The sequence below is a fragment of the Xenopus tropicalis genome, chromosome 2 (genome assembly GCF_000004195.4).
Source record: "Xenopus tropicalis strain Nigerian chromosome 2, UCB_Xtro_10.0, whole genome shotgun sequence".
Taxonomy (NCBI): Eukaryota; Metazoa; Chordata; class Amphibia; order Anura; family Pipidae; genus Xenopus; species Xenopus tropicalis.
In genome coordinates, this window is record NC_030678.2 from 52,795,315 (window position 1) to 52,819,326 (window position 24,012).

At 46.1% G+C, this 24,012-nt stretch overlaps 20 non-coding genes across 20 annotated transcripts; all 20 read right to left on the reverse strand.

Moving 5' to 3' along the window:
- Window positions 1-1,062: 1,062 nt before the first annotated feature.
- On the reverse strand, window positions 1,063-1,134 carry trnaw-cca. Its single transcript has one exon. It is a non-coding gene; the product is annotated as a tRNA-Trp (tRNA).
- A 680-nt stretch (window positions 1,135-1,814) lies between these two features.
- Window positions 1,815-1,886, reverse strand: trnaw-cca. Its single transcript has one exon. It is a non-coding gene; the product is annotated as a tRNA-Trp (tRNA).
- A 1,541-nt stretch (window positions 1,887-3,427) lies between these two features.
- On the reverse strand, window positions 3,428-3,499 carry trnaw-cca. Its single transcript has one exon. It is a non-coding gene; the product is annotated as a tRNA-Trp (tRNA).
- Window positions 3,500-4,174: 675 nt separating this feature from the next.
- trnaw-cca lies at window positions 4,175-4,246 on the reverse strand. The gene has a single exon. It is a non-coding gene; the product is annotated as a tRNA-Trp (tRNA).
- A 1,541-nt stretch (window positions 4,247-5,787) lies between these two features.
- Window positions 5,788-5,859, reverse strand: trnaw-cca. Its single transcript has one exon. It is a non-coding gene; the product is annotated as a tRNA-Trp (tRNA).
- Window positions 5,860-6,533: 674 nt separating this feature from the next.
- trnaw-cca lies at window positions 6,534-6,605 on the reverse strand. Its single transcript has one exon. It is a non-coding gene; the product is annotated as a tRNA-Trp (tRNA).
- A 1,541-nt stretch (window positions 6,606-8,146) lies between these two features.
- Window positions 8,147-8,218, reverse strand: trnaw-cca. Its single transcript has one exon. It is a non-coding gene; the product is annotated as a tRNA-Trp (tRNA).
- Window positions 8,219-8,898: 680 nt separating this feature from the next.
- On the reverse strand, window positions 8,899-8,970 carry trnaw-cca. The gene has a single exon. It is a non-coding gene; the product is annotated as a tRNA-Trp (tRNA).
- Window positions 8,971-10,511: 1,541 nt separating this feature from the next.
- Window positions 10,512-10,583, reverse strand: trnaw-cca. Its single transcript has one exon. It is a non-coding gene; the product is annotated as a tRNA-Trp (tRNA).
- A 680-nt stretch (window positions 10,584-11,263) lies between these two features.
- On the reverse strand, window positions 11,264-11,335 carry trnaw-cca. Its single transcript has one exon. It is a non-coding gene; the product is annotated as a tRNA-Trp (tRNA).
- Window positions 11,336-12,876: 1,541 nt separating this feature from the next.
- trnaw-cca lies at window positions 12,877-12,948 on the reverse strand. Its single transcript has one exon. It is a non-coding gene; the product is annotated as a tRNA-Trp (tRNA).
- Window positions 12,949-13,628: 680 nt separating this feature from the next.
- trnaw-cca lies at window positions 13,629-13,700 on the reverse strand. Its single transcript has one exon. It is a non-coding gene; the product is annotated as a tRNA-Trp (tRNA).
- Window positions 13,701-15,241: 1,541 nt separating this feature from the next.
- On the reverse strand, window positions 15,242-15,313 carry trnaw-cca. The gene has a single exon. It is a non-coding gene; the product is annotated as a tRNA-Trp (tRNA).
- A 674-nt stretch (window positions 15,314-15,987) lies between these two features.
- Window positions 15,988-16,059, reverse strand: trnaw-cca. Its single transcript has one exon. It is a non-coding gene; the product is annotated as a tRNA-Trp (tRNA).
- Window positions 16,060-17,600: 1,541 nt separating this feature from the next.
- On the reverse strand, window positions 17,601-17,672 carry trnaw-cca. The gene has a single exon. It is a non-coding gene; the product is annotated as a tRNA-Trp (tRNA).
- Window positions 17,673-18,351: 679 nt separating this feature from the next.
- Window positions 18,352-18,423, reverse strand: trnaw-cca. The gene has a single exon. It is a non-coding gene; the product is annotated as a tRNA-Trp (tRNA).
- Window positions 18,424-19,971: 1,548 nt separating this feature from the next.
- Window positions 19,972-20,044, reverse strand: trnaw-cca. Its single transcript has one exon. It is a non-coding gene; the product is annotated as a tRNA-Trp (tRNA).
- Window positions 20,045-20,724: 680 nt separating this feature from the next.
- On the reverse strand, window positions 20,725-20,796 carry trnaw-cca. The gene has a single exon. It is a non-coding gene; the product is annotated as a tRNA-Trp (tRNA).
- Window positions 20,797-22,338: 1,542 nt separating this feature from the next.
- Window positions 22,339-22,411, reverse strand: trnaw-cca. Its single transcript has one exon. It is a non-coding gene; the product is annotated as a tRNA-Trp (tRNA).
- A 690-nt stretch (window positions 22,412-23,101) lies between these two features.
- On the reverse strand, window positions 23,102-23,174 carry trnaw-cca. Its single transcript has one exon. It is a non-coding gene; the product is annotated as a tRNA-Trp (tRNA).
- Between the last annotated feature and the right edge of the window lie 838 nt (window positions 23,175-24,012).

Genomic DNA, 24,012 nt, shown 5'->3' on the forward strand with positions numbered 1-24,012 from the left:
AAAGTCAAGTAAAATGGTTACTGCAGGAGGCCGGCTTATCCTAAAAGGGGAGTCTGTCGAGAGTTCCAGGGGGCACGTGAAAGCTTGCAGGCACACTTCCTGGGCAGTCTGACATGGGCGTGCCTGGAGGGAAGCTGAAGCTCAGCACGGCGGAGGTATGCATCCACTAAGAGACATCTTAAGCTGCAACGTGCTTTAGAGGGGAGGGAATTGCATCAGCGGAAGCTCATAGAATCACAAGGACACTCTTGCATTTGCAATTGACTCATTAACGCATGTTAAAGGGAACTTGATGCTCTGGCAGGAATTGAACCACGAACCTTCAGAACTGCAAGCAGGAGCTCTACCGTTTCGCCACAAAGGCTGCAAAGCAAAACTGTGTCACCAATACTGACAGCACGCATAAGGTACCGCCATTCATTTTTTCATTCTATGGCCCTTGTAATACCTTTACTTTTCAGCAGAAAAATTAGCTGCCTTGAACAGGAAATGTTTGCTTGCAACCATCGGTCCTTTTAAAGCCTTTTGTGAATCACAAGTCTTTAGCTGTTTCATCATTCATTGCTCCTTGATGCCTTTGCATGGTGCGCCAATGTTTTAAAGGAGAAAGACAGAGAGATTGGAGATGGAAAGGGGTTTTAACTGTGTGTATTATTGAGAGCTTTCTTAAGCCGCCATGTCATTTTTGCAAGTATTCCTTTATCTGATGCTCGTGGAACTCTAAGGTAGCCTTGCGTTTGTCATATACTCAACAATGGAAGGCCTGTAAAGCAATGTTGCCACGTGAGCAAAGATCTGTTTGGAGCCATTTAAAAGGGAGAATGAAAGACTCGGTTACCTGTGAAGAATTCTGGGTTAATTAACGAAATCAGCCACAACAACAAGAACAACAACAAATGCAGGCTTCATTCTGAGGGCGTAGTCTCTGGTCTGTCCGAGTGGCTTTAGCTTTTCGGCCTACAGTCTCCCTCAGTAAAGCTGCTCTCCTAACGACCACCTTCCAGAAAGGCCAACTCAATTCCGCTTCCGCCGGAAAACAATAAAGGCAAATTAAACAGCACTTGACCCCGACGTGATTTGAACACGCAACCTTCTGATCTGGAGTCAGACGCGCTACCGTTGCGCCACGAGGTCTGCACGGAGCCCTCCTTACCCAAGTCAAGTAAAATGGTTACTGCAGGAGGCTGGCTTATTCTAAAAGAGGAGTCTGTTAAGAGTTCCAGGGGCCATGTGAAAGGCTTCCTGGGCAGTCTGACACAGGCATGCTGGGAAGTTAGCTTAAGCTCAGCATGGCAGAGGTATGCATCCACTAAGAAATATCTAAAATGACAATGTGCATTAGAGGGGAGGGTATTGCATCAGCGGAAGCTCATAGACTCACAAGGAGACTCTTGTATTTGCAATTGATGCATCAATACATGTCAATAGGAGCTTATTGCGCTGGCAGGAATTGAACCATGAAACTTCAAAACCGGCAAGCAGGAGCGCTACCATTTCGCCACAAAGGCTGCGAAGCCAAGCTGAAGCAATTTTGCCACATGAGCAGAGATCTGTTTGGAAACATTTAAAAGGGAGACTGAAAGAATCGGCTACCAGTGAAGAATTCTGGGTTATTTAACAAAATCAGCAACAAAAAGAACAACAACAAATGCTGGCTTCATTCTGAGGGCGTGACCTCTGGTCAGTCCACGTGTCTTCAGCTTTTCGGCCTACAGTCTCCCTCAGTCGAACTGCTCTTCCTAAGGACCGCCTTTCAGAAAGGCCAACTCACTTCCGCTTCCACCAGAAAACAACAAGGTGAATTGAAGAGCACTTGACCCCGACGTGATTTGAACACGCAACCTTCTGATCTGGAGTCAGACGCGCTACCGTTGCGCCACGAGGTCTGCACGGAGCCTCTCTAGCCAAGCTGCTCGCCGATCGTGACAGCTCACAAAAAAGGGCCACCATTCGCTTTTCCTTTTGATCCCTTAACAAGGGTCACCAACCCTGGCAGCTCACATAAGGAACCGCCATTCAGTTTTTCACTACATGGCCTATAAGAATCTGATTGAGAGGTTTGCCAGTGTGTTCTCAGTGTTTAAAGCGACCTTGATCAGGGAATGTTTGCTTTCAGAAAGCAGTTTTTTTGTCCGCTTGCAGTAACATTGACTTTGTGCCTGTCTGTTTTTGAAAAAGCATTATTTTAAAGCACGTTTCCCACCATTCTTCCACTGCCATTGTCACCTGCCAGCTGCATCATTTTTCAAAATCTACGACATAAGTGTATATTCTACCTGCACCTTTGACGATTTAAGCTTGCTACAAATGGAATGACGGAAGCGGTTTTACTTGAAATGTTTTTGCAAACAGAAAAAAAATACAGAAAGTCAAGTAAAATGGTTACTGCAGGAGGCCGGCTTATCCTAAAAGGGGAGTCTGTCGAGAGTTCCAGGGGGCACGTGAAAGCTTGCAGGCACACTTCCTGGGCAGTCTGACATGGGCGTGCCTGGAGGGAAGCTGAAGCTCAGCACGGCGGAGGTATGCATCCACTAAGAGACATCTTAAGCTGCAACGTGCTTTAGAGGGGAGGGAATTGCATCAGCGGAAGCTCATAGAATCACAAGGACACTCTTGCATTTGCAATTGACTCATTAACGCATGTTAAAGGGAACTTGATGCTCTGGCAGGAATTGAACCACGAACCTTCAGAACTGCAAGCAGGAGCTCTACCGTTTCGCCACAAAGGCTGCATAGCAAAACTGTGTCACCAATACTGACAGCACGCATAAGGTACCGCCATTCATTTTTTCATTCTATGGCCCTTGTAATACCTTTACTTTTCAGCAGAAAAATTAGCTGCCTTGAACAGGAAATGTTTGCTTGCAACCATCGGTCCTTTTAAAGCCTTTTGTGAATCACAAGTCTTTAGCTGTTTCATCATTCATTGCTCCTTGATGCCTTTGCATGGTGCGCCAATGTTTTAAAGGAGAAAGACAGAGAGATTGGAGATGGAAAGGGGTTTTAACTGTGTGTATTATTGAGAGCTTTCTTAAGCCGCCATGTCATTTTTGCAAGTATTCCTTTATCTGATGCTCGTGGAACTCTAAGGTAGCCTTGCGTTTGTCATATACTCAACAATGGAAGGCCTGTAAAGCAATGTTGCCACGTGAGCAAAGATCTGTTTGGAGCCATTTAAAAGGGAGAATGAAAGACTCGGTTACCTGTGAAGAATTCTGGGTTAATTAACGAAATCAGCCACAACAACAAGAACAACAACAAATGCAGGCTTCATTCTGAGGGCGTAGTCTCTGGTCTGTCCGAGTGGCTTTAGCTTTTCGGCCTACAGTCTCCCTCAGTAAAGCTGCTCTCCTAACGACCACCTTCCAGAAAGGCCAACTCAATTCCGCTTCCGCCGGAAAACAATAAAGGCAAATTAAACAGCACTTGACCCCGACGTGATTTGAACACGCAACCTTCTGATCTGGAGTCAGACGCGCTACCGTTGCGCCACGAGGTCTGCACGGAGCCCTCCTTACCCAAGTCAAGTAAAATGGTTACTGCAGGAGGCTGGCTTATTCTAAAAGAGGAGTCTGTTAAGAGTTCCAGGGGCCATGTGAAAGGCTTCCTGGGCAGTCTGACACAGGCATGCTGGGAAGTTAGCTTAAGCTCAGCATGGCAGAGGTATGCATCCACTAAGAAATATCTAAAATGACAATGTGCATTAGAGGGGAGGGTATTGCATCAGCGGAAGCTCATAGACTCACAAGGAGACTCTTGTATTTGCAATTGATGCATCAATACATGTCAAAGGGAGCTTATTGCGCTGGCAGGAATTGAACCATGAAACTTCAAAACCGGCAAGCAGGAGCGCTACCATTTCGCCACAAAGGCTGCGAAGCCAAGCTGAAGCAATTTTGCCACATGAGCAGAGATCTGTTTGGAAACATTTAAAAGGGAGACTGAAAGAATCGGCTACCAGTGAAGAATTCTGGGTTATTTAACAAAATCAGCAACAAAAAGAACAACAACAAATGCTGGCTTCATTCTGAGGGCGTGACCTCTGGTCAGTCCACGTGTCTTCAGCTTTTCGGCCTACAGTCTCCCTCAGTCGAACTGCTCTTCCTAAGGACCGCCTTTCAGAAAGGCCAACTCACTTCCGCCCAGAAAACAACAAGGTGAATTGAAGAGCACTTGACCCCGACGTGATTTGAACACGCAACCTTCTGATCTGGAGTCAGACGCGCTACCGTTGCGCCACGAGGTCTGCACGGAGCCTCTCTAGCCAAGCTGCTCGCCGATCGTGACAGCTCACAAAAAAGGGCCACCATTCGCTTTTCCTTTTGATCCCTTAACAAGGGTCACCAACCCTGGCAGCTCACATAAGGAACCGCCATTCATTTTTTCACTACATGGCCTATAAGAATCTGATTGAGAGGTTTGCCAGTGTGTTCTCAGTGTTTAAAGCGACCTTGATCAGGGAATGTTTGCTTTCAGAAAGCAGTTTTTTTGTCCGCTTGCAGTAACATTGACTTTGTGCCTGTCTGTTTTTGAAAAAGCATTATTTTAAAGCACGTTTCCCACCATTCTTCCACTGCCATTGTCACCTGCCAGCTGCATCATTTTTCAGAATCTACGACATAAGTGTATATTCTACCTGCACCTTTGACGATTTAAGCTTGCTACAAATGGAATGACGGAAGCGGTTTTACTTGAAATGTTTTTGCAAACAGAAAAAAAATACAGAAAGTCAAGTAAAATGGTTACTGCAGGAGGCCGGCTTATCCTAAAAGGGGAGTCTGTCGAGAGTTCCAGGGGGCACGTGAAAGCTTGCAGGCACACTTCCTGGGCAGTCTGACATGGGCGTGCCTGGAGGGAAGCTGAAGCTCAGCACGGCGGAGGTATGCATCCACTAAGAGACATCTTAAGCTGCAACGTGCTTTAGAGGGGAGGGAATTGCATCAGCGGAAGCTCATAGAATCACAAGGACACTCTTGCATTTGCAATTGACTCATTAACGCATGTTAAAGGGAACTTGATGCTCTGGCAGGAATTGAACCACGAACCTTCAGAACTGCAAGCAGGAGCTCTACCGTTTCGCCACAAAGGCTGCATAGCAAAACTGTGTCACCAATACTGACAGCACGCATAAGGTACCGCCATTCATTTTTTCATTCTATGGCCCTTGTAATACCTTTACTTTTCAGCAGAAAAATTAGCTGCCTTGAACAGGAAATGTTTGCTTGCAACCATCGGTCCTTTTAAAGCCTTTTGTGAATCACAAGTCTTTAGCTGTTTCATCATTCATTGCTCCTTGATGCCTTTGCATGGTGCGCCAATGTTTTAAAGGAGAAAGACAGAGAGATTGGAGATGGAAAGGGGTTTTAACTGTGTGTATTATTGAGAGCTTTCTTAAGCCGCCATGTCATTTTTGCAAGTATTCCTTTATCTGATGCTCGTGGAACTCTAAGGTAGCCTTGCGTTTGTCATATACTCAACAATGGAAGGCCTGTAAAGCAATGTTGCCACGTGAGCAAAGATCTGTTTGGAGCCATTTAAAAGGGAGAATGAAAGACTCGGTTACCTGTGAAGAATTCTGGGTTAATTAACGAAATCAGCCACAACAACAAGAACAACAACAAATGCAGGCTTCATTCTGAGGGCGTAGTCTCTGGTCTGTCCGAGTGGCTTTAGCTTTTCGGCCTACAGTCTCCCTCAGTAAAGCTGCTCTCCTAACGACCACCTTCCAGAAAGGCCAACTCAATTCCGCTTCCGCCGGAAAACAATAAAGGCAAATTAAACAGCACTTGACCCCGACGTGATTTGAACACGCAACCTTCTGATCTGGAGTCAGACGCGCTACCGTTGCGCCACGAGGTCTGCACGGAGCCCTCCTTACCCAAGTCAAGTAAAATGGTTACTGCAGGAGGCTGGCTTATTCTAAAAGAGGAGTCTGTTAAGAGTTCCAGGGGCCATGTGAAAGGCTTCCTGGGCAGTCTGACACAGGCATGCTGGGAAGTTAGCTTAAGCTCAGCATGGCAGAGGTATGCATCCACTAAGAAATATCTAAAATGACAATGTGCATTAGAGGGGAGGGTATTGCATCAGCGGAAGCTCATAGACTCACAAGGAGACTCTTGTATTTGCAATTGATGCATCAATACATGTCAAAGGGAGCTTATTGCGCTGGCAGGAATTGAACCATGAAACTTCAAAACCGGCAAGCAGGAGCGCTACCATTTCGCCACAAAGGCTGCGAAGCCAAGCTGAAGCAATTTTGCCACATGAGCAGAGATCTGTTTGGAAACATTTAAAAGGGAGACTGAAAGAATCGGCTACCAGTGAAGAATTCTGGGTTATTTAACAAAATCAGCAACAAAAAGAACAACAACAAATGCTGGCTTCATTCTGAGGGCGTGACCTCTGGTCAGTCCACGTGTCTTCAGCTTTTCGGCCTAAAGTCTCCCTCAGTCGAACTGCTCTTCCTAAGGACCGCCTTTCAGAAAGGCCAACTCACTTCCGCCAGAAAACAACAATGTGAATTGAAGAGCACTTGACCCCGACGTGATTTGAACACGCAACCTTCTGATCTGGAGTCAGACGCGCTACCGTTGCGCTACGAGGTCTGCACGGAGCCTCTCTAGCCAAGCTGCTTGCCGATCGTGACAGCTCACAAAAAAGGGCCACCATTCGCTTTTCCTTTTGATCCCTTAACAAGGGTCACCAACCCTGGCAGCTCACATAAGGAACCGCCATTCATTTTTTCACTACATGGCCTATAAGAATCTGATTGAGAGGTTTGCCAGTGTGTTCTCAGTGTTTAAAGCGACCTTGATCAGGGAATGTTTGCTTTCAGAAAGCAGTTTTTTTGTCCGCTGGCAGTAACATTGACTTTGTGCCTGTCTGTTTTTGAAAAAGCATTATTTTAAAGCACGTTTCCCACCATTCTTCCACTGCCATTGTTACCTGCCAGCTGCATCATTTTTCAGAATCTATGACATAAGTGTATATTCTACCTGCACCTTTGACGATTTAAGCTTGCTACAAATGGAATGACGGAAGCGGTTTTACTTGAAATGTTTTTGCAAACAGAAAAAAAATACAGAAAGTCAAGTAAAATGGTTACTGCAGGAGGCCGGCTTATCCTAAAAGGGGAGTCTGTCGAGAGTTCCAGGGGGCATGTGAAAGCTTGCAGGCACACTTCCTGGGCAGTCTGACATGGGCGTGCCTGGAGGGAAGCTGAAGCTCAGCACGGCGGAGGTATGCATCCACTAAGAGACATCTTAAGCTGCAACGTGCTTTAGAGGGGAGGAAATTGCATCAGCGGAAGCTCATAGAATCACAAGGACACTCTTGCATTTGCAATTGACTCATTAACGCATGTTAAAGGGAACTTGATGCTCTGGCAGGAATTGAACCACGAACCTTCAGAACTGCAAGCAGGAGCTCTACCGTTTCGCCACAAAGGCTGCAAAGCAAAACTGTGTCACCAATACTGACAGCACGCATAAGGTACCGCCATTCATTTTTTCATTCTATGGCCCTTGTAATACCTTTACTTTTCAGCAGAAAAATTAGCTGCCTTGAACAGGAAATGTTTGCTTGCAACCATCGGTCCTTTTAAAGGCTTTTGTGAATCACAAGTCTTTAGCTGTTTCATCATTCATTGCTCCTTGATGCCTTTGCATGGTGCGCCAATGTTTTAAAGGAGAAAGACAGAGAGATTGGAGATGGAAAGGGGTTTTAACTGTGTGTATTATTGAGAGCTTTCTTAAGCCGCCATGTCATTTTTGCAAGTTTTCCTTTATCTGATGCTCGTGGAACTCTAAGGTAGCCTTGCGTTTGTCATATACTCAACAATGGAAGGCCTGTAAAGCAATGTTGCCACGTGAGCAAAGATCTGTTTGGAGCCATTTAAAAGGGAGAATGAAAGACTCGGTTACCTGTGAAGAATTCTGGGTTAATTAACAAAATCAGCCACAACAACAAGAACAACAACAAATGCAGGCTTCATTCTGAGGGCGTAGTCTCTGGTCTGTCCGAGTGGCTTTAGCTTTTCGGCCTACAGTCTCCCTCAGTAAAGCTGCTCTCCTAACGACCACCTTCCAGAAAGGCCAACTCAATTCCGCTTCCGCCGGAAAACAATAAAGGCAAATTAAACAGCACTTGACCCCGACGTGATTTGAACACGCAACCTTCTGATCTGGAGTCAGACGCGCTACCGTTGCGCCACGAGGTCTGCACGGAGCCCTCCTTACCCAAGTCAAGTAAAATGGTTACTGCAGGAGGCTGGCTTATTCTAAAAGAGGAGTCTGTTAAGAGTTCCAGGGGCCATGTGAAAGGCTTCCTGGGCAGTCTGACACAGGCATGCTGGGAAGTTAGCTTAAGCTCAGCATGGCAGAGGTATGCATCCACTAAGAAATATCTAAAATGACAATGTGCATTAGAGGGGAGGGTATTGCATCAGCGGAAGCTCATAGAATCACAAGGAGACTCTTGTATTTGCAATTGATGCATCAATACATGTCAAAGGGAGCTTATTGCGCTGGCAGGAATTGAACCATGAAACTTCAAAACCGGCAAGCAGGAGCGCTACCATTTCGCCACAAAGGCTGCGCAGCCAAGCTGAAGCAATTTTGCCACATGAGCAGAGATCTGTTTGGAAACATTTAAAAGGGAGACTGAAAGAATCGGCTACCAGTGAAGAATTCTGGGTTATTTAACAAAATCAGCAACAAAAAGAACAACAACAAATGCTGGCTTCATTCTGAGGGCGTGACCTCTGGTCAGTCCACGTGTCTTCAGCTTTTCGGCCTACAGTCTCCCTCAGTCGAACTGCTCTTCCTAAGGACCGCCTTTCAGAAAGGCCAACTCACTTCCGCTTCCACCAGAAAACAACAAGGTGAATTGAAGAGCACTTGACCCCGACGTGATTTGAACACGCAACCTTCTGATCTGGAGTCAGACGCGCTACCGTTGCGCCACGAGGTCTGCACGGAGCCTCTCTAGCCAAGCTGCTCGCCGATCGTGACAGCTCACAAAAAAGGGCCACCATTCGCTTTTCCTTTTGATCCCTTAACAAGGGTCACCAACCCTGGCAGCTCACATAAGGAACCGCCATTCATTTTTTCACTACATGGCCTATAAGAATCTGATTGAGAGGTTTGCCAGTGTGTTCTCAGTGTTTAAAGCGACCTTGATCAGGGAATGTTTGCTTTCAGAAAGCAGTTTTTTTGTCCGCTTGCAGTAACATTGACTTTGTGCCTGTCTGTTTTTGAAAAAGCATTATTTTAAAGCACGTTTCCCACCATTCTTCCACTGCCATTGTCACCTGCCAGCTGCATCATTTTTCAGAATCTACGACATAAGTGTATATTCTACCTGCACCTTTGACGATTTAAGCTTGCTACAAATGGAATGACGGAAGCGGTTTTACTTGAAATGTTTTTGCAAACAGAAAAAAAATACAGAAAGTCAAGTAAAATGGTTACTGCAGGAGGCCGGCTTATCCTAAAAGGGGAGTCTGTCGAGAGTTCCAGGGGGCACGTGAAAGCTTGCAGGCACACTTCCTGGGCAGTCTGACATGGGCGTGCCTGGAGGGAAGCTGAAGCTCAGCACGGCGGAGGTATGCATCCACTAAGAGACATCTTAAGCTGCAACGTGCTTTAGAGGGGAGGGAATTGCATCAGCGGAAGCTCATAGAATCACAAGGACACTCTTGCATTTGCAATTGACTCATTAACGCATGTTAAAGGGAACTTGATGCTCTGGCAGGAATTGAACCACGAACCTTCAGAACTGCAAGCAGGAGCTCTACCGTTTCGCCACAAAGGCTGCATAGCAAAACTGTGTCACCAATACTGACAGCACGCATAAGGTACCGCCATTCATTTTTTCATTCTATGGCCCTTGTAATACCTTTACTTTTCAGCAGAAAAATTAGCTGCCTTGAACAGGAAATGTTTGCTTGCAACCATCGGTCCTTTTAAAGCCTTTTGTGAATCACAAGTCTTTAGCTGTTTCATCATTCATTGCTCCTTGATGCCTTTGCATGGTGCGCCAATGTTTTAAAGGAGAAAGACAGAGAGATTGGAGATGGAAAGGGGTTTTAACTGTGTGTATTATTGAGAGCTTTCTTAAGCCGCCATGTCATTTTTGCAAGTTTTCCTTTATCTGATGCTCGTGGAACTCTAAGGTAGCCTTGCGTTTGTCATATACTCAACAATGGAAGGCCTGTAAAGCAATGTTGCCACGTGAGCAAAGATCTGTTTGGAGCCATTTAAAAGGGAGAATGAAAGACTCGGTTACCTGTGAAGAATTCTGGGTTAATTAACAAAATCAGCCACAACAACAAGAACAACAACAAATGCAGGCTTCATTCTGAGGGCGTAGTCTCTGGTCTGTCCGAGTGGCTTTAGCTTTTCGGCCTACAGTCTCCCTCAGTAAAGCTGCTCTCCTAACGACCACCTTCCAGAAAGGCCAACTCAATTCCGCTTCCGCCGGAAAACAATAAAGGCAAATTAAACAGCACTTGACCCCGACGTGATTTGAACACGCAACCTTCTGATCTGGAGTCAGACGCGCTACCGTTGCGCCACGAGGTCTGCACGGAGCCCTCCTTACCCAAGTCAAGTAAAATGGTTACTGCAGGAGGCTGGCTTATTCTAAAAGAGGAGTCTGTTAAGAGTTCCAGGGGCCATGTGAAAGGCTTCCTGGGCAGTCTGACACAGGCATGCTGGGAAGTTAGCTTAAGCTCAGCATGGCAGAGGTATGCATCCACTAAGAAATATCTAAAATGACAATGTGCATTAGAGGGGAGGGTATTGCATCAGCGGAAGCTCATAGAATCACAAGGAGACTCTTGTATTTGCAATTGATGCATCAATACATGTCAATAGGAGCTTATTGCGCTGGCAGGAATTGAACCATGAAACTTCAAAACCGGCAAGCAGGAGCGCTACCATTTCGCCACAAAGGCTGCGCAGCCAAGCTGAAGCAATTTTGCCACATGAGCAGAGATCTGTTTGGAAACATTTAAAAGGGAGACTGAAAGAATCGGCTACCAGTGAAGAATTCTGGGTTATTTAACAAAATCAGCAACAAAAAGAACAACAACAAATGCTGGCTTCATTCTGAGGGCGTGACCTCTGGTCAGTCCACGTGTCTTCAGCTTTTCGGCCTACAGTCTCCCTCAGTCGAACTGCTCTTCCTAAGGACCGCCTTTCAGAAAGGCCAACTCACTTCCGCTTCCACCAGAAAACAACAAGGTGAATTGAAGAGCACTTGACCCCGACGTGATTTGAACACGCAACCTTCTGATCTGGAGTCAGACGCGCTACCGTTGCGCCACGAGGTCTGCACGGAGCCTCTCTAGCCAAGCTGCTCGCCGATCGTGACAGCTCACAAAAAAGGGCCACCATTCGCTTTTCCTTTTGATCCCTTAACAAGGGTCACCAACCCTGGCAGCTCACATAAGGAACCGCCATTCAGTTTTTCACTACATGGCCTATAAGAATCTGATTGAGAGGTTTGCCAGTGTGTTCTCAGTGTTTAAAGCGACCTTGATCAGGGAATGTTTGCTTTCAGAAAGCAGTTTTTTTGTCCGCTTGCAGTAACATTGACTTTGTGCCTGTCTGTTTTTGAAAAAGCATTATTTTAAAGCACGTTTCCCACCATTCTTCCACTGCCATTGTCACCTGCCAGCTGCATCATTTTTCAAAATCTACGACATAAGTGTATATTCTACCTGCACCTTTGACGATTTAAGCTTGCTACAAATGGAATGACGGAAGCGGTTTTACTTGAAATGTTTTTGCAAACAGAAAAAAAATACAGAAAGTCAAGTAAAATGGTTACTGCAGGAGGCCGGCTTATCCTAAAAGGGGAGTCTGTCGAGAGTTCCAGGGGGCACGTGAAAGCTTGCAGGCACACTTCCTGGGCAGTCTGACATGGGCGTGCCTGGAGGGAAGCTGAAGCTCAGCACGGCGGAGGTATGCATCCACTAAGAGACATCTTAAGCTGCAACGTGCTTTAGAGGGGAGGGAATTGCATCAGCGGAAGCTCATAGAATCACAAGGACACTCTTGCATTTGCAATTGACTCATTAACGCATGTTAAAGGGAACTTGATGCTCTGGCAGGAATTGAACCACGAACCTTCAGAACTGCAAGCAGGAGCTCTACCGTTTCGCCACAAAGGCTGCATAGCAAAACTGTGTCACCAATACTGACAGCACGCATAAGGTACCGCCATTCATTTTTTCATTCTATGGCCCTTGTAATACCTTTACTTTTCAGCAGAAAAATTAGCTGCCTTGAACAGGAAATGTTTGCTTGCAACCATCGGTCCTTTTAAAGCCTTTTGTGAATCACAAGTCTTTAGCTGTTTCATCATTCATTGCTCCTTGATGCCTTTGCATGGTGCGCCAATGTTTTAAAGGAGAAAGACAGAGAGATTGGAGATGGAAAGGGGTTTTAACTGTGTGTATTATTGAGAGCTTTCTTAAGCCGCCATGTCATTTTTGCAAGTATTCCTTTATCTGATGCTCGTGGAACTCTAAGGTAGCCTTGCGTTTGTCATATACTCAACAATGGAAGGCCTGTAAAGCAATGTTGCCACGTGAGCAAAGATCTGTTTGGAGCCATTTAAAAGGGAGAATGAAAGACTCGGTTACCTGTGAAGAATTCTGGGTTAATTAACGAAATCAGCCACAACAACAAGAACAACAACAAATGCAGGCTTCATTCTGAGGGCGTAGTCTCTGGTCTGTCCGAGTGGCTTTAGCTTTTCGGCCTACAGTCTCCCTCAGTAAAGCTGCTCTCCTAACGACCACCTTCCAGAAAGGCCAACTCAATTCCGCTTCCGCCGGAAAACAATAAAGGCAAATTAAACAGCACTTGACCCCGACGTGATTTGAACACGCAACCTTCTGATCTGGAGTCAGACGCGCTACCGTTGCGCCACGAGGTCTGCACGGAGCCCTCCTTACCCAAGTCAAGTAAAATGGTTACTGCAGGAGGCTGGCTTATTCTAAAAGAGGAGTCTGTTAAGAGTTCCAGGGGCCATGTGAAAGGCTTCCTGGGCAGTCTGACACAGGCATGCTGGGAAGTTAGCTTAAGCTCAGCATGGCAGAGGTATGCATCCACTAAGAAATATCTAAAATGACAATGTGCATTAGAGGGGAGGGTATTGCATCAGCGGAAGCTCATAGACTCACAAGGAGACTCTTGTATTTGCAATTGATGCATCAATACATGTCAAAGGGAGCTTATTGCGCTGGCAGGAATTGAACCATGAAACTTCAAAACCGGCAAGCAGGAGCGCTACCATTTCGCCACAAAGGCTGCGAAGCCAAGCTGAAGCAATTTTGCCACATGAGCAGAGATCTGTTTGGAAACATTTAAAAGGGAGACTGAAAGAATCGGCTACCAGTGAAGAATTCTGGGTTATTTAACAAAATCAGCAACAAAAAGAACAACAACAAATGCTGGCTTCATTCTGAGGGCGTGACCTCTGGTCAGTCCACGTGTCTTCAGCTTTTCGGCCTACAGTCTCCCTCAGTCGAACTGCTCTTCCTAAGGACCGCCTTTCAGAAAGGCCAACTCACTTCCGCTTCCACCAGAAAACAACAAGGTGAATTGAAGAGCACTTGACCCCGACGTGATTTGAACACGCAACCTTCTGATCTGGAGTCAGACGCGCTACCGTTGCGCCACGAGGTCTGCACGGAGCCTCTCTAGCCAAGCTGCTCGCCGATCGTGACAGCTCACAAAAAAGGGCCACCATTCGCTTTTCCTTTTGATCCCTTAACAAGGGTCACCAACCCTGGCAGCTCACATAAGGAACCGCCATTCATTTTTTCACTACATGGCCTATAAGAATCTGATTGAGAGGTTTGCCAGTGTGTTCTCAGTGTTTAAAGCGACCTTGATCAGGGAATGTTTGCTTTCAGAAAGCAGTTTTTTTGTCCGCTTGCAGTAACATTGACTTTGTGCCTGTCTGTTTTTGAAAAAGCATTATTTTAAAGCACGTTTCCCACCATTCTTCCACTGCCATTGTCACCTGCCAGCTGCATCATTTTTCAGAATCTACGACATAAGTGTATATTCTACCTGCACCTTTGACGATTTAAGCTTGCTACAAATGGAATGACGGAAGCGGTTTTACTTGAAATGTTTTTGCAAACAGAAAAAAAATACAGAAAGTCAAGTAAAATGGTTACTGCAGGAGGCCGGCTTATCCTAAAAGGGGAGTCTGTCGAGAGTTCCAGGGGGCACGTGAAAGCTTGCAGGCACACTTCCTGGGCAGTCTGACATGGGCGTGCCTGGAGGGAAGCTGAAGCTCAGCACGGCGGAGGTATGCATCCACTAAGAGACATCTTAAGCTGCAACGTGCTTTAGAGGGGAGGGAATTGCATCAGCGGAAGCTCATAGAATCACAAGGACACTCTTGCATTTGCAATTGACTCATTAACGCATGTTAAAGGGAACTTGATGCTCTGGCAGGAATTGAACCACGAACCTTCAGAACTGCAAGCAGGAGCTCTACCGTTTCGCCACAAAGGCTGCATAGCAAAACTGTGTCACCAATACTGACAGCACGCATAAGGTACCGCCATTCATTTTTTCATTCTATGGCCCTTGTAATACCTTTACTTTTCAGCAGAAAAATTAGCTGCCTTGAACAGGAAATGTTTGCTTGCAACCATCGGTCCTTTTAAAGCCTTTTGTGAATCACAAGTCTTTAGCTGTTTCATCATTCATTGCTCCTTGATGCCTTTGCATGGTGCGCCAATGTTTTAAAGGAGAAAGACAGAGAGATTGGAGATGGAAAGGGGTTTTAACTGTGTGTATTATTGAGAGCTTTCTTAAGCCGCCATGTCATTTTTGCAAGTATTCCTTTATCTGATGCTCGTGGAACTCTAAGGTAGCCTTGCGTTTGTCATATACTCAACAATGGAAGGCCTGTAAAGCAATGTTGCCACGTGAGCAAAGATCTGTTTGGAGCCATTTAAAAGGGAGAATGAAAGACTCGGTTACCTGTGAAGAATTCTGGGTTAATTAACGAAATCAGCCACAACAACAAGAACAACAACAAATGCAGGCTTCATTCTGAGGGCGTAGTCTCTGGTCTGTCCGAGTGGCTTTAGCTTTTCGGCCTACAGTCTCCCTCAGTAAAGCTGCTCTCCTAACGACCACCTTCCAGAAAGGCCAACTCAATTCCGCTTCCGCCGGAAAACAATAAAGGCAAATTAAACAGCACTTGACCCCGACGTGATTTGAACACGCAACCTTCTGATCTGGAGTCAGACGCGCTACCGTTGCGCCACGAGGTCTGCACGGAGCCCTCCTTACCCAAGTCAAGTAAAATGGTTACTGCAGGAGGCTGGCTTATTCTAAAAGAGGAGTCTGTTAAGAGTTCCAGGGGCCATGTGAAAGGCTTCCTGGGCAGTCTGACACAGGCATGCTGGGAAGTTAGCTTAAGCTCAGCATGGCAGAGGTATGCATCCACTAAGAAATATCTAAAATGACAATGTGCATTAGAGGGGAGGGTATTGCATCAGCGGAAGCTCATAGACTCACAAGGAGACTCTTGTATTTGCAATTGATGCATCAATACATGTCAAAGGGAGCTTATTGCGCTGGCAGGAATTGAACCATGAAACTTCAAAACCGGCAAGCAGGAGCGCTACCATTTCGCCACAAAGGCTGCGAAGCCAAGCTGAAGCAATTTTGCCACATGAGCAGAGATCTGTTTGGAAACATTTAAAAGGGAGACTGAAAGAATCGGCTACCAGTGAAGAATTCTGGGTTATTTAACAAAATCAGCAACAAAAAGAACAACAACAAATGCTGGCTTCATTCTGAGGGCGTGACCTCTGGTCAGTCCACGTGTCTTCAGCTTTTCGGCCTAAAGTCTCCCTCAGTCGAACTGCTCTTCCTAAGGACCGCCTTTCAGAAAGGCCAACTCACTTCCGCCAGAAAACAACAAGGTGAATTGAAGAGCACTTGACCCCGACGTGATTTGAACACGCAACCTTCTGATCTGGAGTCAGACGCGCTACCGTTGCGCCACGAGGTCTGCACGGAGCCTCTCTAGCCAAGCTGCTCGCCGATCGTGACAGCTCACAAAAAAGGGCCACCATTCGCTTTTCCTTTTGATCCCTTAACAAGGGTCACCAACCCTGGCAGCTCACATAAGGAACCGCCATTCATTTTTTCACTACATGGCCTATAAGAATCTGATTGAGAGGTTTGCCAGTGTGTTCTCAGTGTTTAAAGCGACCTTGATCAGGGAATGTTTGCTTTCAGAAAGCAGTTTTTTTGTCCGCTTGCAGTAACATTGACTTTGTGCCTGTCTGTTTTTGAAAAAGCATTATTTTAAAGCACGTTTCCCACCATTCTTCCACTGCCATTGTCACCTGCCAGCTGCATCATTTTTCAGAATCTACGACATAAGTGTATATTCTACCTGCACCTTTGACGATTTAAGCTTGCTACAAATGGAATGACGGAAGCGGTTTTACTTGAAATGTTTTTGCAAACAGAAAAAAAATACAGAAAGTCAAGTAAAATGGTTACTGCAGGAGGCCGGCTTATCCTAAAAGGGGAGTCTGTCGAGAGTTCCAGGGGGCACGTGAAAGCTTGCAGGCACACTTCCTGGGCAGTCTGACATGGGCGTGCCTGGAGGGAAGCTGAAGCTCAGCACGGCGGAGGTATGCATCCACTAAGAGACATCTTAAGCTGCAACGTGCTTTAGAGGGGAGGGAATTGCATCAGCGGAAGCTCATAGAATCACAAGGACACTCTTGCATTGCAATTGACTCATTAACGCATGTTAAAGGGAACTTGATGCTCTGGCAGGAATTGAACCACGAACCTTCAGAACTGCAAGCAGGAGCTCTACCGTTTCGCCACAAAGGCTGCAAAGCAAAACTGTGTCACCAATACTGACAGCACGCATAAGGTACCGCCATTCATTTTTTCATTCTATGGCCCTTGTAATACCTTTACTTTTCAGCAGAAAAATTAGCTGCCTTGAACAGGAAATGTTTGCTTGCAACCATCGGTCCTTTTAAAGCCTTTTGTGAATCACAAGTCTTTAGCTGTTTCATCATTCATTGCTCCTTGATGCCTTTGCATGGTGCGCCAATGTTTTAAAGGAGAAAGACAGAGAGATTGGAGATGGAAAGGGGTTTTAACTGTGTGTATTATTGAGAGCTTTCTTAAGCCGCCATGTCATTTTTGCAAGTATTCCTTTATCTGATGCTCGTGGAACTCTAAGGTAGCCTTGCGTTTGTCATATACTCAACAATGGAAGGCCTGTAAAGCAATGTTGCCACGTGAGCAAAGATCTGTTTGGAGCCATTTAAAAGGGGAGAATGAAAGACTCGGTTACCTGTGAAGAATTCTGGGTTAATTAACGAAATCAGCCACAACAACAAGAACAACAACAAATGCAGGCTTCATTCTGAGGGCGTAGTCTCTGGTCTGTCCGAGTGGCTTTAGCTTTTCGGCCTACAGTCTCCCTCAGTAAAGCTGCTCTCCTAACGACCACCTTCCAGAAAGGCCAACTCAATTCCGCTTCCGCCGGAAAACAATAAAGGCAAATTAAACAGCACTTGACCCCGACGTGATTTGAACACGCAACCTTCTGATCTGGAGTCAGACGCGCTACCGTTGCGCCACGAGGTCTGCACGGAGCCCTCCTTACCCAAGTCAAGTAAAATGGTTACTGCAGGAGGCTGGCTTATTCTAAAAGAGGAGTCTGTTAAGAGTTCCAGGGGCCATGTGAAAGGCTTCCTGGGCAGTCTGACACAGGCATGCTGGGAAGTTAGCTTAAGCTCAGCATGGCAGAGGTATGCATCCACTAAGAAATATCTAAAATGACAATGTGCATTAGAGGGGAGGGTATTGCATCAGCGGAAGCTCATAGACTCACAAGGAGACTCTTGTATTTGCAATTGATGCATCAATACATGTCAAAGGGAGCTTATTGCGCTGGCAGGAATTGAACCATGAAACTTCAAAACCGGCAAGCAGGAGCGCTACCATTTCGCCACAAAGGCTGCGAAGCAAGCTGAAGCAATTTTGCCACATGAGCAGAGATCTGTTTGGAAACATTTAAAAGGGAGACTGAAAGAATCGGCTACCAGTGAAGAATTCTGGGTTATTTAACAAAATCAGCAACAAAAAGAACAACAACAAATGCTGGCTTCATTCTGAGGGCGTGACCTCTGGTCAGTCCACGTGTCTTCAGCTTTTCGGCCTACAGTCTCCCTCAGTCGAACTGCTCTTCCTAAGGACCGCCTTTCAGAAAGGCCAACTCACTTCCGCTTCCACCAGAAAACAACAAGGTGAATTGAAGAGCACTTGACCCCGACGTGATTTGAACACGCAACCTTCTGATCTGGAGTCAGACGCGCTACCGTTGCGCCACGAGGTCTGCACGGAGCCTCTCTAGCCAAGCTGCTTGCCGATCGTGACAGCTCACAAAAAAGGGCCACCATTCGCTTTTCCTTTTGATCCCTTAACAAGGGTCACCAACCCTGGCAGCTCACATAAGAACCGCCATTCATTTTTTTCACTACATGGCCTATAAGAATCTGATTGAGAGGTTTGCCAGTGTGTTCTCAGTGTTTAAAGCGACCTTGATCAGGGAATGTTTGCTTTCAGAAAGCAGTTTTTTTTGTCCGCTTGCAGTTAACATTGACTTTGTGCCTGTCTGTTTTTGAAAAAGCATTATTTTAAAGCACGTTTCCCACCATTCTTCCACTGCCATTGTCACCTGCCAGCTGCATCATTTTTCAGAATCTACGACATAAGTGTATATTCTACCTGCACCTTTGACGATTTAAGCTTGCTACAAATGGAATGACGGAAGCGGTTTTACTTGAAATGTTTTTGCAAACAGAAAAAAAATACAGAAAGTCAAGTAAAATGGTTACTGCAGGAGGCCGGCTTATCCTAAAAGGGGAGTCTGTCGAGAGTTCCAGGGGGCACGTGAAAGCTTGCAGGCACACTTCCTGGGCAGTCTGACATGGGCGTGCCTGGAGGGAAGCTGAAGCTCAGCACGGCGGAGGTATGCATCCACTAAGAGACATCTTAAGCTGCAACGTGCTTTAGAGGGGAGGGAATTGCATCAGCGGAAGCTCATAGAATCACAAGGACACTCTTGCATTTGCAATTGACTCATTAACGCATGTTAAAGGGAACTTGATGCTCTGGCAGGAATTGAACCACGAACCTTCAGAACTGCAAGCAGGAGCTCTACCGGTTTCGCCACAAAGGCTGCAAAGCAAAACTGTGTCACCAATACTGACAGCACGCATAAGGTACCGCCCATTCATTTTTTCATTCTATGGCCCTTGTAATACCTTTACTTTTCAGCAGAAAAATTAGCTGCCTTGAACAGGAAATGTTTGCTTGCAACCATCGGTCCTTTTAAAGGCTTTTGTGAATCACAAGTCTTTAGCTGTTTCATCATTCATTGCTCCTTGATGCCTTTGCATGGTGCGCCAATGTTTTAAAGGAGAAAGACAGAGAGATTGGAGATGGAAAGGGGTTTTAACTGTGGTGTATTATTGAGAGCTTTCTTAAGCCGCCATGTCATTTTTGCAAGTATTCCTTTATCTGATGCTCGTGGAACTCTTAAGGTAGCCTTGCGTTTGTCATATACTCAACAATGGAAGGCCTGTAAAGCAATGTTGCCACGTGAGCAAAGATCTGTTTGGAGCCATTTAAAAGGGAGAATGAAAGACTCGGTTACCTGTGAAGAATTCTGGGTTAATTAACGAAAATCAGCCACAACAACAAGAACAACAACAAATGCAGGCTTCATTCTGAGGGCGTAGTCTCTGGTCTGTCCGAGTGGCTTTAGCTTTTCGGCCTACAGTCTCCCTCAGTAAAGCTGCTCTCCTAACGACCACCTTCCAGAAAGGCCAACTCAATTCCGCTTCCGCCGGAAAACAATAAAGGCAAATTAAACAGCACTTGACCCCGACGTGATTTGAACACGCAACCTTCTGATCTGGAGTCAGACGCGCTACCGTTGCCGCCACGAGGTCTGCACGGAGCCCTCCTTACCCAAGTCAAGTAAAATGGTTACTGCAGGAGGCTGGCTTATTCTAAAAGAGGAGTCTGTTAAGAGTTCCAGGGGCCATGTGAAAGGCTTCCTGGGCAGTCTGACACAGGCATGCTGGGAAGTTTAGCTTAAGCTCAGCATGGCAGAGGTATGCATCCACTAAGAAATATCTAAAATGACAATGTGCATTAGAGGGGAGGGTATTGCATCAGCGGAAGCTCATAGAATCACAAGGAGACTCTTGTATTTGCAATTGATGCATCAATACATGTCAAAGGGAGCTTATTGCGCTGGCAGGAATTGAACCATGAAACTTCAAAACCGGCAAGCAGGAGCGCTACCATTTCGCCACAAGGCTGCGAAGCCAAGCTGAAGCAATTTTGCCACATGAGCAGAGATCTGTTGGAAACATTTAAAAGGGGAGACTGAAAGAATCGGCTACCAGTGAAGAATTCTGGGTTATTTAACAAAATCAGCAACAAAAAGAACAACAACAAATGCTGGCTTCATTCTGAGGGCGTGACCTCTGGTCAGTCCACGTGTCTTCAGCTTTTCGGCCTACAGTCTCCCTCAGTCGAACTGCTCTTCCTAAGGACCGCCTTTCAGAAAGGCCAACTCACTTCCGCTTCCACCAGAAAACAACAAGGTGAATTGAAGAGCACTTGACCCCGACGTGATTTGAACACGCAACCTTCTGATCTGGAGTCAGACGCGCTACCGTTGCGCCACGAGGTCTGCACGGAGCCTCTCTAGCCAAGCTGCTCGCCGATCGTGACAGCTCACAAAAAAGGGCCACCATTCGCTTTTCCTTTTGATCCCTTAACAAGGGTCACCAACCCTGGCAGCTCACATAAGGAACCGCGCATTCATTTTTTCACTACATGGCCTATAAGAATCTGATTGAGAGGTTTGCCCAGTGTGTTCTCAGTGTTTAAAGCGACCTTGATCAGGGAATGTTTGCTTTCAGAAAGCAGTTTTTTTGTCCGCTGGCAGTAACATTGACTTTGTGCCTGTCTGTTTTTGAAAAAGCATTATTTTAAAGCACGTTTCCCACCATTCTTCCACTGCCATTGTCACCTGCCAGCTGCATCATTTTTCAGAATCTACGACATAAGTGTATATTCTACCTGCACCTTTGACGATTTAAGCTTGCTACAAATGGAATGACGGAAGCGGTTTTACTTGAAATGTTTTTGCAAACAGAAAAAAATACAGAAAGTCAAGTAAAATGGTTACTGCAGGAGGCCGGCTTATCCTTAAAGGGGAGTCTGTCGAGAGTTTCCAGGGGGCACGTGAAAGCTTGCAGGCACACTTCCTGGGCAGTCTGACATGGGCGTGCCTGGAGGGAAGCTGAAGCTCAGCACGGCGGAGGTATGCATCCACTAAGAGACATCTTAAGCTGCAACGTGCTTTAGAGGGGAGGGAATTGCATCAGCGGAAGCTCATAGAATCACAAGGACACTCTTTGCAATTGACTCATTAACGCATGGTTAAAGGGAACTTGATGCTCTGGCAGGAACTTGAACCACGAACCTTCAGAACCGCAAGCAGGAGCTCTACCGTTTCGCCACAAAGGCTGCAAAGCAAAACTGGTGTCACCAATACTGACAGCACGCATAAGGTACCGCCATTCATTTTTTCATTCTATGGCCCTTGTAATACCTTTACTTTCAGCAGAAAAATTAGCTGCCTTGAACAGGAAATAGTTTGCTTGCAACCATCGGTCCTTTTAAAGCCTTTTGGTGAATCACAAGTCTTTAGCTGTTTCATCATTCATTGCTCCTGATGCCTTTGCATGGTGCGCCAATGTTTTAAAGGAGAAAGACAGAGAGATTGGGAGATGGAAGGGGTTTTAACTGTGTGTATATTTGAGAGCTTTCTAAGCCGCCATGTCATTTTTGCAAGTTTTCCTTTATCTGATGCTCGTGGAACTCTAAGGTAGCCTGCGTTTGTCATTATACTCAACAATGGAAGGCCTGTAAAGCAAGTTGCCACGTGAGCAAAGATCTGTTTGGAGCCATTTAAAAGGGAGAATGAAAGACTCGGTTACCCTGTGAAGAATTCTGGGTTAATTAACGAAATCAAGCCACAACAACAAGAACAACAACAATGCAGGCTTCATTCTGAGGGCGTAGTCTCTGGTCCTGTCCGAGTGGCTTTAGCTTTTCGGCCTACAGTCTCCCTCAGTAAAGCTGCTCTCCTAACGACCACCTTCCAGAAAGGCCAACTCCAATTCCGCTTCCGCCGGAAAACAATAAAGGCAAATTAAACAGCACTTGACCCCGACGTGATTTGAACACGCAACCTTCTGATCTGGAGTCAGACGCGCTTACCGTTGCGCCACGAGGTCTGCACGGAGCCCTCCTTACCCAAGTCAAGTAAAATGGTTACTGCAGAGAGGCTGGCTTATTCTAAAAGAGGAGTCTGTTAAGAGTTCCAGGGGCCATTGAAAGGCTTCCTGGGCAGTCTGACACAGGCATGCTGGGAAGTTAGCTTAAGCTCAGCATGGCAGAGGTATGCATCCACTAAGAAATATCTAAAATGACAATGTGCATTAGAGGGAGGGTATTGCATCAGCGGAAAGCTCATAGAATCACAAGGAGACTCTGTAATTTGCCAATTGAGCATCAATACATGTCAATAGGAGCTTATTGCGCTGGCAGGAATTGAACCATGAAACTTCAAAACCGGCAAGCAGGAGCGCTACCATTGTCGCCCACAAAGGCTGAGCAGCCAAGCTGAAGCAATTTTGCCACAATTGAGCAGAGATCTGTTTGGAAAACATTAAAAGGGAGACTGAAAGAATCGGCTACCAGTGAAGAAATTCTGGCTGTATTTAACAAAATCAGCAACAAAAAGACAACAAACAACAAATGCTGGCTTCATTCTGAGGGCGTGACCTCTGGTCAGTCCACGTGTCTTCAGCTTTTGCGGCCTACAGTCTCCCTCAGTCGAACTGCTCTTCCTAAGGACCGCCTTTCAGAAAGGCCAACTCACTTCCGCTTCCACCAGAAAACAACAAGGTGAATTGAAGAGCACTTGACCCCGACGTGATTTGAACACGCAACCTTCTGATCTGGAGTCAGACGCGCTTACCGTTGCGCCACGAGGTCTGCACGGAGCCTCTCTAGCCAAGCTGCTCGCCGATCGTGACAGCTCACAAAAAAGGGCCACCATTCGCTTTTCCTTTTGATCCCTTAACAAGGGTCACCAACCCTGGCAGCTCACATAAGGAACGCCATTCATTTTTTCACTACATGGCCTATAAGAATCTGATTGAGAGGTTTGCCAGTGTGTTCTCAGTGTTTAAAGCGACCTTGATCAGGGAATGTTTGCTTTCAGAAAGCAGTTTTTTTGTCCGCTTGCAGTAACATTGACTTTGTGCCTGTCTGTTTTGAAAAAGCATTATTTTAAAGCACGTTTCCCACCATTCTTCCACTGCCATTGTCACCTGCCAGCTGCATCATTTTTCAGAATCTACGACATAAGTGTATATTCTACCTGCACCTTTGACGATTTAAGCTTGCTACAAATGGAATGACGGAAGCGGTTTTACTTGAAATGTTTTTGCAAACAGAAAAAAAATACAGAAAGTCAAGTAAAATGGTTACTGCAGGAGGCCGGCTTATCCTAAAAGGGGAGTCTGTCGAGAGTTCCAGGGGGCACGTGAAAGCTTGCAGGCACACTTCCTGGGCAGTCTGACATGGGCGTGCCTGGAGGGAAGCTGAAGCTCAGCACGGCGGAGGTATGCATCCACTAAGAGACATCTTAAGCTGCAACGTGCTTTAGAGGGGAGGGAATTGCATCAGCGGAAGCTCATAGAATCACAAGGAACACTCTTGCATTTGCAATTGACCTCATTAACGCATGTTAAAGGGAACTTGATGCTCTGGCAGGAATTGAACCACAAACCTTCAGAAACTGCAAGCAGGAGCTCTACCGTTTCGCCAC